Genomic DNA, 23,774 nt, shown 5'->3' with positions numbered 1-23,774 from the left:
AATCTAAGAAATCGTAATAGTAATAAAAATGATAATATTAACAATGTTGTTTGTTAGCATCCGTCTCAGGAGACGAGGGAGGACTGCGTCTTTGGGGGTGAAGCCAAACCATTGGGGAGTTGCAATGGCTGCTGGGGCTGTAGAGGCCAATATGGGATAGACGTGCTTTGTTGCAGATTGGGCAGATGAAGTTTACTGGGTGTTGCTGCAGATCCACCATAGTTTTTCTTCTTTCTGCACTCCTCCCAGTGGTCACTCCTCCTCTGTGGATAGATGACCTGACTGCCTTTTTCAAAGCACTATGGTCACAAGAGGCAGCCCCCTCTCATGGGCACCCTGCCTGCTCCACCAACTTCCTCAACCACTGGGGAAGCAACCAAAGAGGTGGCGAGAGACCAACATCAAAGCTCTGCGGAACACCTTCCTCTCACTGAGTTTGATGAGAGGAGGGTGTCCTGGAAGCCCTGGCACAGTTGCCCCACTCTCTGTTTCAGGGTGAGGGTTTGCAAGGGCTTTTCCCTGATCCCTTGAAGAGCCTCTCACACACAACCATCGCAGGCAGGGGGGCAGCAGGACATTTTGTCTCAGGCACATAACATCTCAAACTGCCCCTGTCCACTTATTACCCCTCAAGTCTGGAAGGATTCCACAGGAAAGAATTCTGCATCTCTTGCCTGTCGTATTTGCCTGCTTGCCATCCACTTCCCTGCCGCTTCCAAGAACATCCTTCCAAAGCATGTTCTGTATTCTGAGGGGTAAAGAACATCAGTCAGGGAAAATTAAGGGAATCGTGGAGAGCCCAGCAAAGCTTCCAAGTAATTGTCACTGTTTATTAGCAGTAACAGTTGTATTAATAGCAGTAGCAAAGTAGAAGTATTTCCAGCCTTTTCCTTCTTCTTCTTTTTTTTAAAAAATATATATTTTAAGTAATTTCTATATGTTAACAAAATAATAGGAAGCTATAATCTTTCTAGTAAGATTAATGTAATGAAATGGGAGGCACTCCAAGCTCATTCTGACATCCCATTGTACGGGACAGTAGTTCATAGAGGCTGGTTGTAATCTTGAAGCAGGGCATTTTTGGCAGGCACTTGAACAGTAAACCAGGGGCACAGGTGGTGCTGTGGGTTAAACCACTGTGCCACTTGGGCTTGCAAATCGAATGGTCAGCAGTTCGAATCCCCACAACAGGGTAAGGTCCTGTTGTTCGGTCCCAGCTCCTGCCAACCTAGCAGTTCGAAAGCACGTCAAAGTGCAAGTAGATAAATAGGTACCACTCTGGCGGGAAGGTAAACGATGTTTCCGTGCGCTGCTCTGGTTTCGCCAGAAGCGGCTTAGTCATGCTGGCCACATGAACCGGAAAAACTGTCTGCGGAAGCGGACAAATGCCGGCTCCCTCGGCTTTTAAAGCGACACCAGAGTCGTTCGCAACTGGACTTAATTGTCAGGGGTCCCTTTACCTTTACCTTGAACAGTAAACCAGAGATTGAATGCTTCTATGGGTACCAACCAAAGAGTTGCAGGCCATCGAAACAAGAGAGCCATGTAAAAGTCATCATACAGCCAGCCCTGTTATTAGGCAGTATGAAGCCACCATCTTGTCTGGTAGATGCTGGGGTTTCGGGTGCTGTGGTGTTGGGTGGACAGACGGTTTGTGCTAAGCAGCTTTGCACAAACCCAAACTATCCTGCTCATCTTTGGTAAGACAAATGACACTGTCCCATTTCCAGTGTTGAAGCAAGACTCTACTGCAGGTTTAAAAAAAAAAAAAAGGTAAAGTACCCCTGGACAGTTAAGTCCAGTCAAAGGTGACTGTGGGCTTGCAGCGCTCATTGTGCTTTCAGGCCAAGGGAGCAGGTGTTTGTCCACAGACAGCTTTTCTGCGTCACATGGCCAGCAGGACTAAACCGCTTCTGGTTCAACGGGACACCGTGACAGAAACTAGAGCACATGGAAATTACCTTCCCGCCACAGCGGTACCTATATATCTACTTGCACTGGTGTGCTTTCGAACTGCTAGGTTGGCAGGAGCTGGGACAGAGCAATGGGAGCTCACCCCATTGTGGGGATTCAAACCACTGACCTTCTGATCAGCAAGCCCAAGAGGCTCAGTGGTTTAGATCACAGCACCACCCGCATCCCTACCACTCAAGACCTACATATGTGGGACGCGGGGGGGGGGGGCATCTTGTCCTTTGCCTCAAGCCAGTAAATCTTTTGTTGTTCATGCAGCCAGAGGCCAATAATTAATATTCTTAACTCTGCTGTAGACTTGTCCATGGAGACTGATAGCACTTTCAGATTATCACAAATGGCCTTACAGCATCTTTGCCAAATCGCCAGCTGCATGTCTATCTGAATGTCAGCTCATTTGCTTCGGCTGATGTCCTTGGTGGATAAAAAGCTTTCTGGGTAGGGTTCAAGGGAATACAACCACCTCTCCTTACTGGGCTGGAAAAGGAGAGACACGTTGCAAAATGTCAGCAGTGCAAACGGAAAGATGTAAAGCGAGGAACTGAAATTCTCGAAGGAGGAGAGAGAAAATTATTAATCAAAAGATAAAACATGTAATTGTTAAGAAAATATATTTGGGGTCTTTCCATACAATCTCAACCAGTCCCAGCCAGAACAGCCAACAGTCAAAGAGAATGGGAATCATAATCTAAAAACATTAGCAGGGCATTTTGTTGGAGAAGGCTGTGACACTCCTTGGGGGCAGTGAGAGGGCTGAAAATGTAATAAAGTTTGCTCCACCCCGATGTTGTCCAGTTCCATTTCCCCCAGCCAAAATCAACGGAAGGAGCGGAAAGTGTTTGGCTCTGTGTATTAAGTAACCACGCAGCAAGGATATGGCAAAACAGCGATTATGGGATTATACTTTGTGAGGTTTGCTGGAGATGGGTCCTGTCAGCAGCACTGACCACATGGCCACAAATCTTGCCTTCCTTTCTGTCGAAATCTATGGGATGATATTCTATGTTAGTGTGCCCTAGATAGAGCTTGGTGGTACTGGGCCAAATTTTCTTTTTTTTAAAAAAAAAAAAAGTGCATTGACATTTTCATTGAGCAAACCCTGCCTTGGCTTCTGGCAAGTCACATCCACTTAATGTGTCCGCATTTGTCTGTGTACAGCAAAAAGAGGCATTTTGCTTTTGTTGTAGTCTTCATCACTAACATGAATCCATCAAACTGGTAAAGACGAAGGGGGGGAGAGAGCAGATTCCATAACATGCTTATTTGGCAGCCTGCGTTGTTTTCTTTCAAAAGGCATTAACAATACGCTTCTCTCACTCGGAGTACTTCAAGAGAAGATAATTATTCTTGTCTGCCTTGTAATATATATTAAAAAATGTTCAAATGTGGCTTTCCAGGGAATCCTGCCAAATATTTTTAAGGCACCAGCTCCAGCTTTAGTTAATTTTATATTGCCTTCTCAGTCTATTATAAAATATTCTTCCATCCAGTTTGAATTTGGTAAAAAAAAGGGGGGGAGAGAGAGAGAGGCTGAAATGTACTACTTTATATTAGGAACATTTTAAAGGGGAGGGTGTTCTTTCCTTGAAATTAAGATCTTTAACTCCTAATGTGACAGCAGTTTAAATGCATAGCAATTAAAACGTCTCCAGTAAAGTAAAATGCTTATCACTGAAACTTTATTGCACCCATGGGACGGGGTGGGGGGAGGAACGACCATGTATTTGAAGATGTTTTCCAGAAAAGCCGACCAAAGATGAGTGGACAGCGAACCTCATGTAAAATAATGGCATATGCCTCAGCTACAGAGGAAGCAGAATAGAGTTGCAGCCTGTGTAGCTTCAGGCTGCAGGGGAGGGTCATATTTTTAAATGTTCCCATGTGTGGGTTTTTTAAAAAATAAAATAAAATAAAAAATAAGCACAAAAGGGAATGGGATAGAACCTTTCTCCCCAATGTGCCGGGTTTTTTGTGGGGGCAGGGAGACTTTTTATTTTTTTTAAAAAAAAAAAAAGCAGTGGGGAGTATTCCAAAGCCACCACCTCATGCACCTTGAATTAGCATACTCCATTCTTAAGAACTGAGGGCTCTAATACAGGAATAGGGAACCAGATGCCCTCCAGATACTGTCACCAGCTCCAGACAGCATGGCTAATGGTCAAGGATGATGGGAGCGATGATCCAAGAGGTTCCTGCATCCCTTTTCTAATCCCTCATTCTGTATTGGACCAGTGTGGTGTAGTGGTAAAGAGCGGTGGACTTGTAATCTGGTGAACTGGGTTCGATTCCCCACTTCTCCACATGCAGCTGCTGGGTGACCTTGGGCTAGTCACACTTCTTTGAAGTCTCTCAGCCCCGCTCACCTCACAGAGTGTTTGTTGCGGGGGAGGAAGGGAAAGGAGAATGTTAGCTGCTTTGAGACTCCTTCAGGTAGTGATAAAGCAGGATATCAAATCCAAACTCTTCTTTTTCTTCTAGTTCTTCTGTATTCAGGCTGGGAAGTAGCTTAAAAAGGCAATAAATCCTTTGCACAGCTAGGAATAAGAATAAGAATAGGAAAAGTTGAGGACCCCTGGATGGTTCAGTCCAGTCAAAGGCAACTATGGGGTTGCGGCGCTCATCTCGCTTTCAGGCTGAGGGAGCCGGCGTTTGTCCACAGACAGCTTTCCGGGTCATGGGGCCAGCAGGACTAAACCACTTCTGGCACAACGAGACACTGTGATGGAAACCAGAGTGCACAGAAACGCTGTTTACCTTCCCACTACAGCAGTACCCCGTGCTTTTTATTCTGTGGGGATGCAGGGGTAAGCATACCCCTAAACATTTTGTGAATCTATGTTTGGCCTCATTGAGGGGCAGTATTTCAATATGAGTAGGAAAATGAAAGTACCCCTAAACATATTTTTTTTTTTAGAAAAAAGCATGGCCAGTGTGACTAAACTAATTCTGGCACAACGGAACACCGTGACAGAAACCAGAGTGCACAGAAATGTCGTTCCTGCCACAGAGGTACCTATTTATCTACTTGCACTGGTGTGCTTTCGAACTGCTAGGTTGGCAGAAGCTGAGACAGAGCAACGGGAGCTCAACCTGTTGTGGGGATTTGAACCGCCAACCTTCCAATCGGCAAGCCTAAGAGGCTCAGTGGTTTAGGCCACCGTGCCACCCTAATAATAATAATAATAAAGCTAAGCAGAGTTTGGTATGGTTTCAAATTGGATGGGGGACTGTCTGTTGCGATTCCTGCATTGCAGAGGTTTGGGCAAGATGAGTCTCAGGGTCCCTTCTAATTCTATGATTCTACAATTTGTGTCTGGCATGATGCTAAAGCACACTGACAGCTAAGTTCGATCTTTTTGGGATCACATTGTAAAAATAAATAAAATCCCCCCTTCTCTCTGTACTCAGGATTCAATATTCTGACCCATTTGAGTGACCCACTTCATACAGCTGGCCAAGTAGACTTTGGTGCATGAAAGCTGACATCACAACAACCTTTTCAGTCTCTGTGACATCACAGTCCTCTTTGCTGTTTTTCACTGAGGTGGCAGCCCTGCAGTCTGGCTCGGACTCCTTCAGACAGTGGTGGTGTTAAATCTAACATGACCAAATGCTTCCTGGAGAAAAGAAGAAGACACCATGGAGAACTAAGATGCCACAGAGAAGGCTAGGAGATGAAAATACATTCTGAGTATCTCTCTTTTGCTTGAAGTGCTACAGCCACCTCAGTGGGGAAAACTAGGCCACTGTGGACCAGGTCACAGCACCTTAACAGGATATGCTATTATCCAAGTGCAGCGGACAATCACAGGATCAGGCCCCCAGGGTGGGCTTCATCCAATGTTAGTTATATTAGAACTATTGGAATGAATGGGTATGACTATCTTGAATCCATTCATTTCAAGGGGTTTGCTGTGAGTTAAATTGCAAAATGCAGTCCCATACAGAGGTACCCTGGGTTACAGACGCTTCAGGTTACAGACTCCGCTAACCCAGAAATAGTACCTCAGGTTAAGAACTTTGCTTCAGGATGAGAACAGAAATCGTGCTCCGGTGGCAGCAGGAGGCCCCATTAGCTGAAGTGGTACCTCAGGTTAAGAACAGTTTCAGGTTAAGAACGGACCTTCAGAATGATTAAGTTCTTAACCCGAGGTACCAGTGTATTATTTTAAATTGAAATATTTTATTTTAAAAACAAAAGGGGAAATGATATATAATGAATGGAAAAGGTTGTTTAAAATAACATGGGGGGGACCCAGAAGCTTCTCATTTGGGAATTATAGGGTCAGAACTATAGGTTCATGGGTTGCCTTATGACTCCGGGTGACTGTCACAGGGACAAGTACAGGTGAGCATTGCTAGTCCTATCCAAATTACCTTCTCTCTTCCTCTCCAAGTGCTGCGTGCTTCGTCCTATCCTTCCTCTCTTCTTCCATAGTCTCCTCTTGGCTGTTCTACTGCTGCTTTGCCCATCAGTTGCTGCCTAGTCCATCTCTTTTCTCTACTCTGTCCTCAACCTGCAATGGCTACTGCACTTTGAAGGCTCACCATTGAATTTGGGGTGCCAGGCTATACTTGCATCTACCATCTGTACACACAGCTTGCTGTGATCTGGTTTTTTCTGACCATCTCCTGGCCATTGTGACCTCATGAGGATGCTGCCTCCCTGAAGGAGAGAGAGAGACTGGCCATTGTGACCTCATGTTGATGTTGTCCACTTGAAGGAGAGAGATTGGCCTTTATGATCTCATTCTGGTGCTGATAATAATATGAATGATGAATAATAACACAGAGCATTATAGGAACATTATTTGGGAATTATAGGGACATAAGTATCCAAACTGAATAGAAATTTTTTCATGTATGTGACTACAGCAGCAAGAATGTTGCTTGCCCAAAAATGGAAAGAAGAAGTCCCAGAAAAGGAAGAATGGATACAAAAGTTATGGAATATGCAGAAATGGTGAAACTTACTGGGAGGATAAGAAACCAAGATCACAAACTTTTTATAAAAGAATGGAAATGGTTTATTAGATACTAACAGGTAAATTGTAAACAGATAAGAACATTGTCAGAATTATTGTAATAACCTGTAGTTTTATAAGAGTATGTACTTAAAGTAGATGAATCAATGGGCAAATTAAGTTAATTTGGATTTGCAGAAGATATTAAAAATAAATTTAAGGAACTGCAGAATGAGGGGGGAGAAAGTCAAGTTTTGAAATGTTGATTGTGAAATCAGTGGAATGTATAAACCTGAAAATCCTAAATAAAATTTTAAAAAGAAAAGAAGAGAGGGGAAAACCAAAGGACCAGGGGATATATATGGACTGAGATCCTGGGTTTGCTCAGCCAACCACAAGAGGCAGGAAGTAGGAGGAACCCATCCATTGCATTGTTTCCAACAGAGACATTGGCCTCACTTCCTCTCGATTGTACAGAATAGCTAAGGAAAAAAGCAAGGCAACAGTGCCTGCTGTGAAGCCAGGGTCCTGCTAAAAACAATCTACCCCAAAGATCGGCTGTGCTGATGTATTTGTTGACAGTAAGGCAGTAGCCCGAACACAGCTGCAGCATGTACCCTGGTTATATGTGGCTTTAAAAGTTTGTTCTGTGTAGCAGAACAAATTTAACCAAGGTGGGGCCTGAGCACAAGATTTGGACACCAGCCTGTTAGGGGAAGCCAAAACAAACACTTAAAACAAATGTAACACTTTGCATAGCCCTTTGTGCTAATTATCTGCAGGTTCCCACATTAACCCACAATAACCAAAATACACACATGGCAAAAGGACACTATGGTATTTTATTCCGGGCTCGCTTGTACAGGTGAAAGTCATTTATATCATTTAGGAGGGAGGGAAAGTGAAGGGGTCTAATGTGCCTAATGATATGCTCTGAATCCTAAATGTTGCATTGTTTCCTTAGCTTCCCTATAGTTATGCTGTAGGGCTTTCGGCAGATTGTTGCAGATTCTCCCTCTATTTCTCAGCATACAATGCCTGCAGATATAACCTAAGTGGCAGGAAGACATGTGCATTCCACTGAGATCTGGAACTTTAGCAGGTTCTAGTAATGTGTGTACAGTAACAGGTGGCGTCATGTGAAAGTTCTTCTGCACATGTACCTAGCTGAGCATCGGTATGCTGTCAGCTGGGGACGCAGGTGGCGCTGTGGGTTAAACCTCAAGAGCCTAGGACTTGCCGATCAGAAGGTCAGCAGTTCAAATCCCCGCAACGGGGTGAGTTCCCGTTGCTCGGTCCCTGCTCCTGCCAACCTAGCAGTTCGAAAGCACATAAAAGTGCAAGTAGATAAATAGGTACCGCTCCAGTGGGAAGGTAAATGGCGTTTCCGTGCGTTGCTCTGGTTTCGCCAGAAGCAGCTTAGTCATGCTGGCCACATCACCTGGAAGCTGTATACCAGCTCCCTCGGCCAATAAAACGAGATGAGCGCCGTAACCCCAGGGTCAGCCACGACTGGACCTGATGGTCAGGGGTCCCTTTACCTTTTACCTTTACTATGCTGTCAGCTGCTCCCAGCTGGTTGCCCAGGAAAGCATAGAGACATGGAAAAGTTTCTTGCCGTCCTTTTTTATTTTACACTTTACAGAGAGAAGCTATAGAACCCAGCTTTTTGGATAATGGCGTTGTCCCGAGTGAATCTCCACCCCCCATCTCTCCCACTTCCTCATTCATCACTTCTAAGGGTGCTGCTAAGTGCCCTCTGTCTTTGAGCTCTTTGCTCTCCTACATTTAAGGCTCGCCAGGCTCTGGGAGATGGAGAGTCTGGAATCCTTTCTAATGACAACGTGTCAGCCGGGTGTTGTCCCGGCTCGCCCATGACTTCCCAGATTTCCCCCTCATCTGCCTCTGAGCTGCTACTTCCCTCAAATCCCTGTTGTAAATCTATACTGTCTCCCTCTTCCTCCTTCCTAGAAGGGTCAGGATGCTGTCCAGGTTTTGACTGCTGATGGACAACTTCGCGCCTACCTTGCCCTGCTGTTCTCTTCCAACATCTGGTTATGTATCTTTCAACTGGACTTGGACTCCTCAAATCAGAGACTCCTTCTGTCCTCAGTTGTTGGCATCTGTCTGTCTCGGGAGACAATGGAGGCGTGCACCTCCTGGGGGTGAAATCAAAACTGTTGGAAGGTTGTCTGTCATGGCTGTAGAGACCGATACAGGAGAGACATGTTTTGCTGCAGCTGGAACAGATGAAGACATGTGGTTTTGCTGCCACAAATGGCATTTCTTCTCAGTTGTTAAGTAGGTTTTGAGGCCAGCCTATTCTCAATGGTACCTTGAGGTGTTTGAAATGGAACCTATGACCTTCTGAAAGCCACCACTTTCTACGCCATAACTACTAAGTTTTATATATGCTCCTCGTGCTAAGATTTTCTTTCTGCGATTACACCAAGCTAGCATGTTCAGTGTGATTGAGCGGATCTTCATTATATTGTGAATAATCTGAGTTTTGCATTTGTTTTCAACATCAGTGCAATTTTTTTTGTTTGTTTATCCTTTGTTGCATATTGCCCTGGGCTCTGTTGAAGGCTGTTTTATAAATACAGTGAAATAATAATAACAATGATAATAATAATGTTAATATTAAGTATAGAGTTCAGGAAATGAGGAGGAGGTTGTGGTTTCTCTCTATGCCCACTCCAAAAGCTCTGCTTAAATTAAATGAATATTTCATTCGCATGGGGAACCTCTTTTCCTCATTTCAATAACAAATTGTGGGTGGAGCAGGGAGGGGAGAACAAAACAGGGAAAACAAAACTCACATTTTTTCGATGTTTGATTTGTGCACAGAGCAGGGATTCGGATTCTGCCAGAGAAAACTGGAAGATGTAAAATGCATTTCAGGGGTTTATTGGACTAACCAGCCAAGCGCATGTGAGGAGAGACAAATAAAGGAAAACCTAAGTTGGATAACTCCAGGTTAGGGCCAAGCCAAATGTTCTCCATGTTCTATATTTGACAAAAGTACCAATTTCTTTTAAATCTGTTTCCACGTCCCTTGGTCTTTTCGCTCTTCCATCTTAACATTTTGGAAACATAAGCTAACTGCATATGCAGCCACACTTTCACCAATCCCATCTACCCCCTACTAATACATTATAGCACCATTTTTTCCTCCTTGTGTGATTGCAGCTAGCAGTTCAAAAGCACGTCAAGTGCAAGTAGATAAATAGGTACCACTCCGGCGGGAAGGTAAACGGGTGTTTCCGTGCGCTGGTTTACCAGAAGCGGCTTAGTCATGCTGGCCACATGACCCGGAAGCTGTCTGTGGACAAACGCTGGCCCCCTCAGCCAATAAAGCAAGACGAGCGCCGCAACTCCAGAGTCGTCCGCGACTGGACCTAACAGTCAGGGGTACCTTTACCTTTTTAGGGGTTAATGTTATGTTTTGTGCAGCAAAGACATATTTTTTTAAAAAAAATTAAAGATTTTATTGGATTACAGGATTACAGGTCATAGAGTCTTTTCAAAAAACTATGGATCACTATGAAAACTCTCTTTTTACATACCCATGGAAAAGAGGACGAGTCCTTTAAAAAGAGAATATATGGCAACCTGATGTTTTCTAGGGATCACTTGAATTCAATGGGAGACATTAAGTTATTTCCCTAATTTTGAACCGGCAAATCAGTCGTGGATTCGCCTTAGGAGGACAGTGCCCTTTCAGGATTAAGAAAGTTCATTGTATGGAGAAGGAGGAGAAGAAAATACATGGCCTGAAAGAAAGGCACATGTTCCTCAAGCCTCAAAATATGGTGCATCTGTGGGCATGTGGGCACAGGTGAGAGAAAAGGGGGATACATTCCCACCACGCTGTCAGATCCTGTTAGGGGAAGGCATTATCAGGAGAAGGAACGGAACAGCTGCAGAGCTTGTGAGGGCTCTCATTCTCCTGGACCCTGAAGGGAAGGAGCCAGAAAGCACATGAGCCAAGGCAAAAAAAAAAAAAAAGGGAGCACTGCCAGGCTATTCAGCCCTGGGGCAATGGAAGGAGCCAAGGGAGCGAAGGCGGGAAATTATATTCTGTTCCTTGTTTATACCACAAGATGCAAGCAAGATCTACTTAGCCTGGAAAACATATTCTTATTTAATCCTGGATATTTTTGTTCTAGAAATGAGGAAGGAACAGTGTTGTGGTGCTGGCGGCGGTTGTTTTACTTCAGTCAAAAATTTTCTCGTGTTTTCCTGCGTTAACAACTAGAGGCTTCTTCAGACACCTTCATGGGGAACTTTCTTCATGGGGCTGTGAAGAAGGTATCCGTTTATTCCTGTACCCTCCAACATTTCTCTGATGAAAATAGGGACGTCCTATTACATTATTATTATTATTATTATTATTATTATTATTATTATTATTACTACTACTACTACTACTACACCCATCTGACTGGGCAGCTTCCAACACATATAAAAAAATAGTAAAACTATACAGGACTGTATAGTCTTCTATAGTTTAGAAGACTTCAGATGTACCTCAGGTTACATATGCTTCAGGTTACATACGCTTCAGGTTACACACTCCGCTAACCCAGAAATAGTGCTTCAGGTTAAGAACTTTGCTTCAGTATAAGAACAGAAATCAGGCTCCGGTGGCGCGGCGGCAGCAGGAGGCCCCATTAGCTAAAGTGGTGCTTCAGGTTAAGAACAGTTTCAGGTTAAGAACAGACCTCCAGAACGAATTAAGTTCTTAACCCAAGGTACCACTGTAGTTCCTGGAGGAGAAGCTTTGTGCTGTTCAAAGTTTTGAAGCCCCGAGGGAGCTCTCTGTTGGAAGATGGGGAAGAGGTAAAAAAGCAGCTCCCTGAAGCTCCTAAAATCTAGGAATCTGCAAAGGTGGCTGCAAGCCCATTTCCTCATCCCTATATCCACTGGCCCCAGCTAGGTCCATCTCAGCCAGTCCAGAAGAACAAGCCCCAAGTTCTGTTTGCATACATCTATTTGATGTGGCTCCTTAGAGAGGCACATCTTGGGTCTGGTGAGTCGGGTGAGATTATTATGCCAATGTAGCATTCGTCCTTTTAAGTTTGAAAATGAAGAAAAATGTATCTGGGGTTGGAAAATTGGGAGAGATGTCTTGTGGTTATCTATGAATTGGGAGAGATGTCTTGTGGTTAGCTCAGAATTGGAAAACAGACATAATACCGAATATAATGGACTGGCAGGTTAGAATGATGGACTACGCAGAACTGGCCAGACTATCAGGAAAATTAAGAGATCAGGACGAGCAGAATTTTCAAGAAAATTGGAGTAAATATTTGATGTATATAAGAAACAATTGTAAATCTTTGAAGACACTGGTAGGGTTGGAATAACTCTTACAGCGTGTAGTTGATAATATGATATATAAAGTACGTGACATTAGAACTTTATTTGATACTTGCCAAAGAATTGGAGGGAAGTCAGAGGCATGATAGAGCCTAAGTTAAATATGTAACCTATATATGTGTAATTTATGAATGTATGTATGTTTACTGAAAATCAATAAAAAATTAATTTGCAAAAAAAAAGAAAAGAAAGAAAGAACAGACCTCCGGAACGAATTAAATACTTAACCTGAGGTACCACTGTAGTTACTTATCTCCTTGGCTTGTGGGTTGCATAACTCCACTGCCTCCAACATTTCTCCAATGAAAATAGGGACATCCTAAGGGAAAATGGGACATTCCGGAATCAGATCAGAAACTGGGACGGCTTCTGTAAATCTGGGACTTTCCCCGGAAAATAGAGATACTTGGAGAGTCTGGTATGACAGTTGATGAGACTTGTTCAATGACTTTATGATGGAAAATCATTTCATTAGCCTCTAGGTTGAGCGTAAAAGAGGAGTGGAAAACCTCAGGAGTGAATTGTGTCCCCCCAGAACACTCTTTCTGGTCCTCTGGTCTCTACTCAAGCCAACTTCCTTTTCAGCCTCACCTCATCTCCACAGATGACACTTTTCAGTGGCAACACTTTTTCCATGAGCATTTCGGCTGGCCTGAAATGTATCCTTGAACTCTGATTGTGCCTCTTGTTTCCCTGGATAGAGGTGTGTGTTTGTAGAAACAACCTACTGTACAAAAGTAACATTTACATTAGTTTTTCTGCTCACTGTTGAATCTGGCCTCTCTCACCACACAGGCATGTGGCCCTTGATGGTCACCCAGAAAGGGACCTGTCCTTCATTTTGAAGAAGTTGAAAATATTTTTTAAAAAAAAAACAATAACTTCCTTTACATGATTAAACATTTCCCCATACTGGGCTTTGTGAAGGAAAGTGGGTTATACTGGAAAAGTCCTTTTCAAGTAGCGCTTCCCTTTGCTACACAAACAGTTTGCCCATCCACATCCCAGTGGCTCTAATAAGGCCATAATTAGGGGGGCTTGCCGATCAGAAGGTCGGCGGTTTGAATCCCCGCGATGGGTGAGCTTCCGTTGCTCGGTCCCTGCTCCTGCCAACCTAGCAGTTCGAAAGCACGTCAAAGTGCAAGAAGATAAATAGGTACCGCTCCGGTGGGAAGGTAAACGGCATTTCCATGTGCTGCTCTGGTTCACCAGAAGCATCTTAGTCATGCTGGCCACATGACCCAGAAGCTGCACGCAGACCCCCTCAGCCTATAGAGCGAGAGGAGCACCGCAACCCCAGAGTCGTCCGCGACTGGACCCAACGGTCAGGGTCCCTTTACCTTTACCTTTAGGAGGGGGCCACAAAACTCATCGAAACATTTAACATTTCAATATAAGCATTGCACGCATAACTCAGATCCCCTGAGTGCAGAGCAGGAAATGGATGCCGAAGAACTGTGTGACAAGAGAGACATGGGAATGCAGAGCTAAGGAAGAAGTACAGTGGTACCTCAGGTTACAGACGCTTCAGGTTACAGACGCTTCAGGTTACAGATTCCGCTAACCCAGAAATCGTACCTCGGGTTAAGAAATTTGCTTCAGGATGAGAACAGAAATTGTGCGGCAGCGGGAGGCCCCATTAGCTAAAGTGGTACCTCAGGTTAAGAACGGTTTCAGGTTAAGAACGGACCTCCGGAACAAATTAAGGACTTAACCCGAGGTACCAATGTAGTGCTGTGTACGCATCATATGTTTAATGCACATTAAAAACACACAGAGCAGACCCCTCAGGTGTCCCAGTTTCATCGGGACATCACAAAGTGACAGAAGCCGCCCAGGCTTCTGTTCCCAATCCCAAAAGCCCCGATTTTGCTCACCTGCTCTAGTCACACCAGAGTGAGGGACCAAGAGATGGGCATCAGGAGATTTGGCACAGGCTGAGGCAGCCTTCCGCTAAGCTGCGCCAGGCTGTGCCTCTTCTCCCGGTGTTCACGAGAGGCTAAGCTGAAACCCATTTTCATTCCAGAAGCTTTTAACGTTCGAAGTTTTACTGTTTGCCCTTTTTTTTATCCTATAATTCCTCATCTTTTCGAGAAGATTTTCCGCTTCACATTTCTTACGTTGTGAAGTTGCTCTCAGAGCCCTGCGGACAGACCATAAATGATTTGTCTCCCCCGACTGTGTAAAAACCCTGTCATGAAAAACAGGGAATAAGTAAATAAAGGCATGGTTTTGTTCTTCAAAGGGAAGCAACAAGCAAAAAACGTTCCTTTGGAGTTTCCTCTTTGCTGCGCAAGGAATTAAAAGAGCACAAAATAGCATCGAAGGAGAAGTGGAGGAACCGATCTGCCAGCTACACTTCCTGCCTCCTTCCCTTTATAAGGTGCCAGCTCCTTCTGTTGAGTTGCATAATTCTAGCCTGCAATTCTTGCAGACCAGGCCGTGTGTGTGTTTGAATAACAGTCTTAAGCATACAGACTTGGAAATAAGTCTCATAGAACTCAACAGGGCTACCCTCCAGCAAGCAGGACTGGCAGGGAAAAAAGGATGTCTTCTTCTTTGATCTTTTCATTGAATTAAAGCAACCTAGTAATTTATTCATTTTATTTAAATGTTTATAAACCACACTTTCATTTTAAAAAGGTGGTGTGCAACATAAAAACAATATATATCTATGAAAATCAATAAAGACTGGTTGGTTTTGGGGTGGCGGGTGGGGATCTGGTTACAGTACAGTTTTCAAATACGTCTAAGAAAGTGGTGCCCAAACTTGGCCCTCCAGCTGTTTGGGGACTACAATTCCCATCATCCCTGGCCACTGGTCCTGTTAGCTAGGGGTGATGGGAGTTGTAGTCCAAAAACAGCTGGAGGGCCAAGTTTGGCCACCACTGGTCTAAAAGAAAGCAAGAATGATTCCTGCTGGACATCTATTGGCAAGGAGTTCCACAGGGCAGGACCTACCACACTGAAGGCACATAGATACATGGACCTTGCAGAGGAGGAATGACCACTGAGAGGAGTGCAGAGAGAAGAAATAACATGGTGCACCTGTAGCAGCACAGCCGCCTTCATCTGCCCCAGCTGCAACAAAACTTGTGCAATGATCTCATAAAGGCAATCAAGCCCTGGTAACAAGTAACGAATCTCCTGCAATTTTATGATGTATATTTACAAAAGACACATCCAGAGCCCAGCTTCTCAACCTGCTTGCATTTACATTTGTTGGTCAGTCTGACGTTTCGCCCCTCCCGCAGCAGGAAGGACGCCAGACTTCCGCCTTTCCCCTCTTGCCCTTCCGTCACCTTTTATCCGAATGCCTAGAACGGGGAGAAAGAGGTTGACCTCCTTCCTCCTCCCCACTCTGACTCGACCCAGACTCAGACCTCTGCTTATCTGCTGGTTGCCTAGCAATGTTCTGGCTGCCTTCCAACTCTCCCTCTGCTTGAGAGCTAATAGAGTCTTCTCCAGAAAGGGCGGGGGGGCGGTCTGGCTGCTCTCTCTCAATTCTGTCAGCCAGTTCTCATCTGCAGCGTCAGACCCTCGTTCACTTAGTTCAATCTCTGAGTCTAGCTCATCCCCTGCACTCTTGGTGGCCATGTTCCTGACAACATGTCTCTTCTGTACTAGCCTCTGTGGACACAAACCATCCAACAGTTTGACTTCACCCCCAAAGGCACATTCTTCCATTGTCTCTCGAGACAGACGGATGCCAACCAACAGCACGTCCCTCTTCGCCAGGGGTGGCCCTCCAGATGTTTCTGGACTACAATTCCCATCACCCCTGACCTCTGGAATCCAACAACATCTGGAGGCACTACATTTCCCATCGCTACCCTACGGAAAGCCCAGATTTCCAAATACTTTTTATAGTACATGAATATAGGTAAAAGGAAGAAGTGGGATTCATGTTCCAAAGCTTGCGCATAGCCAAGAAAACATCAATATATATTTATCTTTGCCGCCAAAAAAACAGCTATAATGTTTGTCCATGAAATTTCTTCAGAAGCCAGCTGAGTAATAAAGGAAGAATTTGATTGCAGTAGGATGAGGCCATATAGAATTGCTGCCAGGACTCTTGGCTCCTGCTTGACTTAATTGTCCTACACATCACAACATGCCTTGGCCACAGCGCAAATTATTTCCTCCGTACCATGAAAGTCTGCCTGTCATCACTGGATCCTGTGACTGACATCAGCGGGAGCTCTTCTGGAAGCGATGATTATGCATGGAAATGAAATTGCTCGGATTAAGGCTTCGCCACAGAACCCCTCTGATAGATGCCTGATAGAAATGACAGTTTAAAAGATTCCCTACATGGGCAGCGGCAAGAGACTTGGCATCACAGCAGGGACCACCGCTGATGCCTGCTCTAAGCTTCCTCGGGAGTAAAATCCAGGCCCCATACTTCTAACAGCACTGGGTAACTGGGTCTGCCTACTCTTTGAATTTCCCATAATGCCCCAAAACAACACGACATTGGGGCATTGTGGAAAATTAAGTGGTACCTCTATCTTCTTCTTTATACTTTTCAAGTTTATACATTTCACAAATTTTACAATCATTTTAAAATTTCAAAGCTTGACTTCCTTCCCGCCCCCCCCTTTCTGAGGTTCCTTAAATTTATTTTTAATATCTTCTGCATATCCAAATTAACTTAATTTGCTCATTTATTCATCTTCTTTATATATATACTCTTATGAAACGGCAGGTTTTTACAATAATCCTGCCAATGTTCTTATCTGTTTGCAATTTATCTGTAAATATTCCATAAACCCTTTCCATTCTATATATATATATATATATATATATATATATATATATATATCGTATTTTTCGCTCTATTAGATGCACCAGACCACAAGACACACCTAGTTTTTGGAGGAGGAAAACAAGAAAAAAAATATTCTGAATCTCAGAAGCCAGAACAACAAGAGGGATCGCTGCGCAGTGAAAGCAGCAATCCCTCTTGCTGTTCTGGTTTCTGGGATAGCTGTGCAGCCTGCATTCGCTCCATAAGACGCACACACATTTCCCCTTACTTTTTAGGAGGGAAAAAGTGAGTCTTATAGAGCAAAAAATACGGTATATATATATATATATATATATATATATATATATATATATGTTGTCTTGATTTCTTATTCTTCTGATAAGTTTCACCATTTCTGCATATTCCATAAGTTTTTGTATCCATCTTCCTTCGCTGGGACTTCTGCTTCTTTCCATTTTGGGGCAAGTAGCATTTTTGCTGCTGTAGTAGCATACATAAATAAATCTCTATGCAATTTAGATGGTTCTGTCCCTATAATTCGTGAAAGAGAAACTTCTGGGTTGTTTTTTACGAACTTTATTTTATGCAACCTTTTCCATTCATTATATATCATTTCCCCTCCTGTTTTGTTTTTTAAATAAAATATTTCGATTTTTTAAAAAAAAACCCCAAATGGGATTGCATTTTGCAATTTTATTCACAGCGAATTATAAGTGGCATCTCTATCAAGCCACTCAGCAATGCTACTGTGTTTGCCCACCACCACCAATAGATAGACCTAGCATGACCCGCCAATGAATGAGGGTCCATCAGAGGGCATTGTGCCAAGCCCCACCCCCACCCCCCGAAAACCCTTAAAGGTGTTGTAAGATTGGCAGGTGAGGCCATGTTGCTGGTCGCCAATGCAGGATGAAGTATGTTGGGTGGGGGCCTGGGGAAGGGTCTTTTCAGTGGTGGCTCCTCATATGTGCAACTCTCTCCCCATCTCCTTATAGCATAAGTTGGGTGACTACAACACACCTTTTTCAACAGGTGTTTGGAGGAGGGTGGGCCTGCTAAGACAAATTGATGTTTCTACTGCTATTGGTCCCTGCCAACCTAGCAGTTTGAAAGCACGTCAAAGTGCAAGTAAATAAATAGGTACCGCTCCACCGGAAAGGTAAACGGCGTTTCCATACGCTGCTGTGGTTCGCCAGAAGCAGCTTAGTCGTGCTGGCCACATGACCCGGAAGCTGTACACCGGCTCCCTCGGCCAGTAAAGCGAGATGAGCACCGCAACCCCAGAGTCAGCCACGACTGGACCTAATGGTCAGGGGTCCCCTTACTTTTACTGCTATTGGTAATCACTGTCTAGTCATTTTCTATGAGTTGTTGTGTCGCTATTTTTAAGAGTTATGTCTTTGTGGGCCTTATCGTATCTTTTTATCGTATCTGCTTTTGTTGTAAACTGCTCTGTGACTTATGCCCAAGGCTGTATATAAACCATCTAAATCAGGGATGTCGAACAGGTCGATCGGGATCGACTGGTCGATTCCCTGGAGTTTTTGGTAGATTGCGGTAGATCGCTGGCTCATCCATCCAGCCCCGGCCCCTCCCCCTGTCCAAATAAGATTGCTATAACGTAAGACACATTTTTTCTGCGAGGCTGATTGTTTCCTTAGCAATGTATTGCTTCATTTTGTAGACCTGAACCTCCCCAAATGCGGGACGTTAATCCCCTCAAAAAGCTCAACCACTTTGACCTGAACCCCCTCCAAAATGTGATATTCCTCCCAGAAAAAAGCTCAACCACTTTGTCCTGAACCCCCCCCCCCCAAAGTCTATTGGAAGTTGGACATCTCTGATCCAAATAAACTAAACCAAGTAAGTAAATAATCCAGAGCTGGCCCTGTTCTTCAAGATTTATGCAAGGCTTTGCCTCTGCATACTATCCTGGCAATTTGCATACCCTCACCAGTCAGGGCTGACCAAGTGAAAAGAATTATCTTTTCCTTTCTGATTTGTTGCACAGCTTAAGAGAACAGCTCTACTTAGCTGTTTTAATCTTTTTACGCAGACAGGGTGATAAAATGGAAGAAGACCAATGACGGTGAATCATAAGAGCATAAAATGAGCTGGCTGGATTATATTGGAAATTACAAATCAATGTAATTTGTATGTAATTACATACAAATTTGTATGCAACTTGCAAGGACTTAACAATTTGAGCATAGGGTTTACTCTGCCAGCATAAAAAGTGACATGCCAACAGTTACATGAGAACATCATGTTACGCTCCTGCACATGTATGAATGACAGTGTGCTGACCTCCCAACAGACATGAAGTCGAACATGTCTGAAACTGGAGAGGATGACAATGATTTGCATTCCAATGAAATTGGATGGCAATGATTTGCATTCCTATGGAGATCAGTCACGATCAGGTATGGAGAAGGAATCAGACACACACACCTAATTTGGTAATTCATAAATCACATCACGTACATGACAGCTCTCCTACAGTTTTTACTTTTATATTATGCGGTAATCAGGAAATTAAATCCAGGGACAAGTTAGATTTCCAAAGTGGGGAAGGGAGAGGGAGAGAGACAAATCACAGCTTTTCCAAAGTGATTACTGTATTCAAATTTCAAAGACAGATATATTACCTAAAGAATATTTCTGGCAATACAAGAACGGGCCTTTTCTGTGGTGGCTCCCCATTTGTGGAATGCTCTCCGCAGGGAGGCTCACCTGGTGTCTTCCTTATGGATCTTTAGGTGCCAAATGAAAACTTTTCTCCCAGGCCTTTGGCTATGTAAACAACCTATAACCCTTTAAACTGTGGAGATGGTGGTATTGTTTGGTTTGTCATTATGTAACATATTTTTTTATGTTGGATGAACAGTGGTATATAAATTTAATAAAAAATAAAAAATACTAAAAAGAAATCACAGTAAATATTCATATGCTTGCAAGGTAATGGCCGCCCACTTCAGAGTAAAAACACAATTCTTTTTCTTCTTTTTTTACCACTTACAAGGGAATGGTGTGGGTATTTTTTGCCAGAGCTATATTGCCTTCCATTATTACCAATTATGCCTGTATTAACAACACCAGGCATTTAGGAGCCATACACCACTGTAATATCAAGAGACTAGCTTTACAGCCACAATACATTTAATAATGCATGGTTTATAGCTGCGACGTTTAAATTACATGTCGCAGTGAGGTCAGAAGTATATATACAGCTATGGCTCTTTGAACAATCACATAATTTCTTGAATTGGAGCTGAGCAGAAAATGATGTTGGCCCCAAAATGGAAAATGAGTGAGGTCCCAACTGAAGAAGAATGGCAACTTAAGCTGATGGAATATGTGCAGCTTGCAGACCTAACATATAGAATAAGAAAACAAGAAGAACATATGTTTAAAGAAGATTGGAAAAGTTTATTGAATATATGGGGGGGGGATTGCGCACACTTGAAAACGTGGGCAGCATTAAGATAAATTCAACAGTGTAAATAAGTTTTGATGGATGCAATAATGGACTACTGAATGGTTTAGTTTATGTAAAATATGCAAGGATGTATGCTATGCAAAATGAACCATAGAAAGAGAAGAAGAGATGCCATTGATATTTTAAGGATGTTTAAATGAGTATTCTAAATTATAAAACAGAAAATTTAATTTTAAAAATTATGTAAAAAAAGAAAGAAAATGATGTTTCTATCGTCTCCCAAGGCAGGAGATTGGTGTGGAACTTTATGGCCTAGATTTTCAAAGACTGGAGGTTTCAAAGCCTGACATCCCCTTGGTGCCAATATAATCTCACTGTTTGTGACATCTCATTTGCAGACAGTGCACATTTTGAATCCACACAGCCATCCTGCTTAGAAGGATGCCCCAACCATCATTCAGATTTAACGTCAAATGTTGTCAGTGAGGCTCAGTTTTCAAATCATAAATCTGTGTCCCATGGCACTGGTTTAAGGCCTGCGGATACACCTTCTAGATTGGAGCAGCTTATACTTTTACCAGCTAAGCTAATTTCCTAACCTCTTTCCTGACCCATACATGCATCATGCATGAGGTTCATGATTTATTAAGCTGCCCTGTCAGACCTGTTTCCTTGAATTAATAAAGTATCCTGGCCCAAAAAGTGACTGACCTGACCCTTTAACAAGATGTCTGAGAGGCTTTGATGTGTGTATCTGTGTCAACAATACACATCCACAAAACCCACACGTGTGTGTGCATGTGTACATATGGTTTGTAGCGGGCAGCATGTATCTCTCCGTGAGTTGTGGCGCGTCAAGGAACTACCCAACTAAACAGATTCAATAGAAATTTAGGTATTCTTCAAATGACACATTTACCCATTTATAGGCGGCTGGCTCAACATTTGCCTTAGGTAGCCAGGTAGCTAGGAGAGGAGACTTTCCCCCCTGAGGCAGAATATGACCCAGCCACCTATTAAACAAGACGTGCTACTCATTTCCTGTTCATAGGTAGCTATTATTTTAGTGGTGATTTACTGCTATGTGTCTTCCACACTATGCATGCCCTTAAGAAGATGTGCTGTCTGAAGGAGGGTCTCTAAATTTCTACAGTTTCCACAACCAACAAAGACTCTGCATTCTTCAGCTAGCATAACATAGGCAGCTTGTGCCCTGTGGAATAAATGAGCTGATACGTTGTGGGGGTGAAGAATGTGAGTGGCTAGCGGGAAAATCAGCCTGGATAGCTCAATTGATTAGAGAATGGTGCTGATAAAGCCAAGGTTGTAGGTACGATTCCCATATAGGACAGCTGCAGGGGGTTGAACTGGATGACATAATGAGCTGCTCTGGCCCTGTGCGGTTGTCCAGGATGTGGGCAGGGATAGGAACACCACACCGCCACCGCCACCAGTCCCCATGTGTAATCAGGATCCTGAGGGAAAAACCAATGTAGGATATGAATTGCAAGGCGTGAGGAACAGCTGAAGAACCCCATGCGTAAGTGGTCTCAGCTAGTTGACCTTGGTCCAATTCTGCAAGTTGCTGAAAAATCACGGTGGCATCTGATCTGAAACACCAAGGAGGACCTTGGTCTGAGAGAAATCGCTAAGGATGCCATCATCACAGGAGCAGGACCCCAGTAATTTTGGGTCCCGTAGAGTGATTTCAGATACAGTGGACGCTGGGGTTGCGAATGTGATCTGTGCGGGATGCACGTTTGCAACCTGCAGCGTTCGCAACCTGCATCTGCGTATCTGCACACACACGCATTGCGATTTGGCGCTTCTGCACATGCACAAAGCACAATTTAGCACTTCTGCACATGCGCGGCCGCCAAAACCCGGAAGTTACCCGTTCCGGTACTTCCAGGTTTCAGCGGTCCATAACCTGAAAAAACGCAACCTGAAGTGGCTGTAACCCAAGGTATGACTGTATTGTATTACAGGTGTGCGTGTGTGTACGCACACACAGAGAAAGAGAAAAAAAACATATGCGGTTGATCCTTATGTCATAGCTTTCGCAGCCAAGCCTATAAACTCACAGACTTCTGAGTCAGGTGTATGCAATGATGAGGATGTCTTTACCGGAAAGTGAGAGCTGATGTTCCTAGATAGTGATACAGACATATGACAGGGATGATGTATAGGAATCATGACAGGAGATGGTGAAAGATACGTTACTCATCACCGTGAGGGAGTTATGCAAGGCAGCCCAAATGAGCAGCAGCGGAAAGCATGTTCAGCAAGTGTAAAATGACACTGCCACACACGGTTCTCCAAAACTATTAAAGAATTGCCTGGAATTTTTTTATTTTTTTTTGATGTGCTTTTTCCAGTCACACAGAAAGCTGCCTTGCCCTGAGTCAGGCCATTGGTCCATCTACACCAGCATTGTCCACACGGACGGGCAGCATCTGTCCAGGAGTTCAAACAGAGGCCAATCCCAGCCATTCCTGGCGATGCCAGAGAATGAAATTGGCACCTTCTGCATGCAATATTGATGATCTACCACGGAAATGCATCCCCTTTCCCCACACTAAGAAGGACACAATTTTAAGACAGATAAATAAATCTTATTACAGATAGGTAGCCGTGTTGGTCTGCCATAGTCAAAACAAAAAATTTTTTTTCCTTCCAGTAGCACCTTAAAGACCAACTAAGTTAGTTCTTGGTATGAGCTTTCGTGTGCATGCACACTTCCTCTGAAGAAGTGTGCATGCACACGAAATCTCATACCAAGAACTAACTTAGTTGGTCTTTAAGGTGCTACTGGAAGGAAAAAAAAAATTTGTTTTAAATAAATCTTAGTTATGTTTTGGGGTAGTTGAATCAGTAGCCTGGTGCTTCGACAGCATCAAAGCAATGATTCTTCAACATCAGCTTTGTTGGACTGGTCATGTTGTGCGGATGCCTGATTATCGTCTTCCAAAGCAACTACTCTATTCCAAACTTAAAAATGGAAAGCGTGATGCTGGTGGTCAACAAAAGAGGTTTAAAGACGCTCTCCAGGCAAATCTTAAAAATTGTAGTACAGTGCTCCCTCGGGTTAGAGACGCTTCAGGTTACAGACTCCGCAAACCCAGAAATAGTACCTAGGGTTAAGAACTTTGCTTCAGGATGAGAACAGAAATCGCGCAGCGGCAGTGCGGTGGCAGCAGGAGGCCCCATTAACTAAAGTGGTACTTCAGGTTAAGAACAG

General features: G+C 43.7%; 1 long non-coding RNA gene across 1 annotated transcript in view; it reads right to left on the bottom strand.

Moving 5' to 3' along the window:
* Nucleotides 1-23,774, bottom strand: part of LOC310759591 — a 96,171-nt gene that overhangs the window by 5,563 nt on the left and 66,834 nt on the right. Inside the window, exon 2 of the long non-coding RNA XR_014546437.1 lies at nucleotides 5,416-5,591. This is a non-coding gene — a long non-coding RNA (uncharacterized lncRNA). The remainder of the gene's footprint in view (nucleotides 1-5,415; nucleotides 5,592-23,774) is intronic.

This window comes from Podarcis filfolensis (genome assembly GCF_964270895.1).
Source record: "Podarcis filfolensis genome assembly, chromosome: 3".
NCBI classification, from domain to species: Eukaryota; Metazoa; Chordata; class Lepidosauria; order Squamata; family Lacertidae; genus Podarcis; species Podarcis filfolensis.
This window is presented reverse-complemented; position numbering and strand designations above follow the sequence as displayed.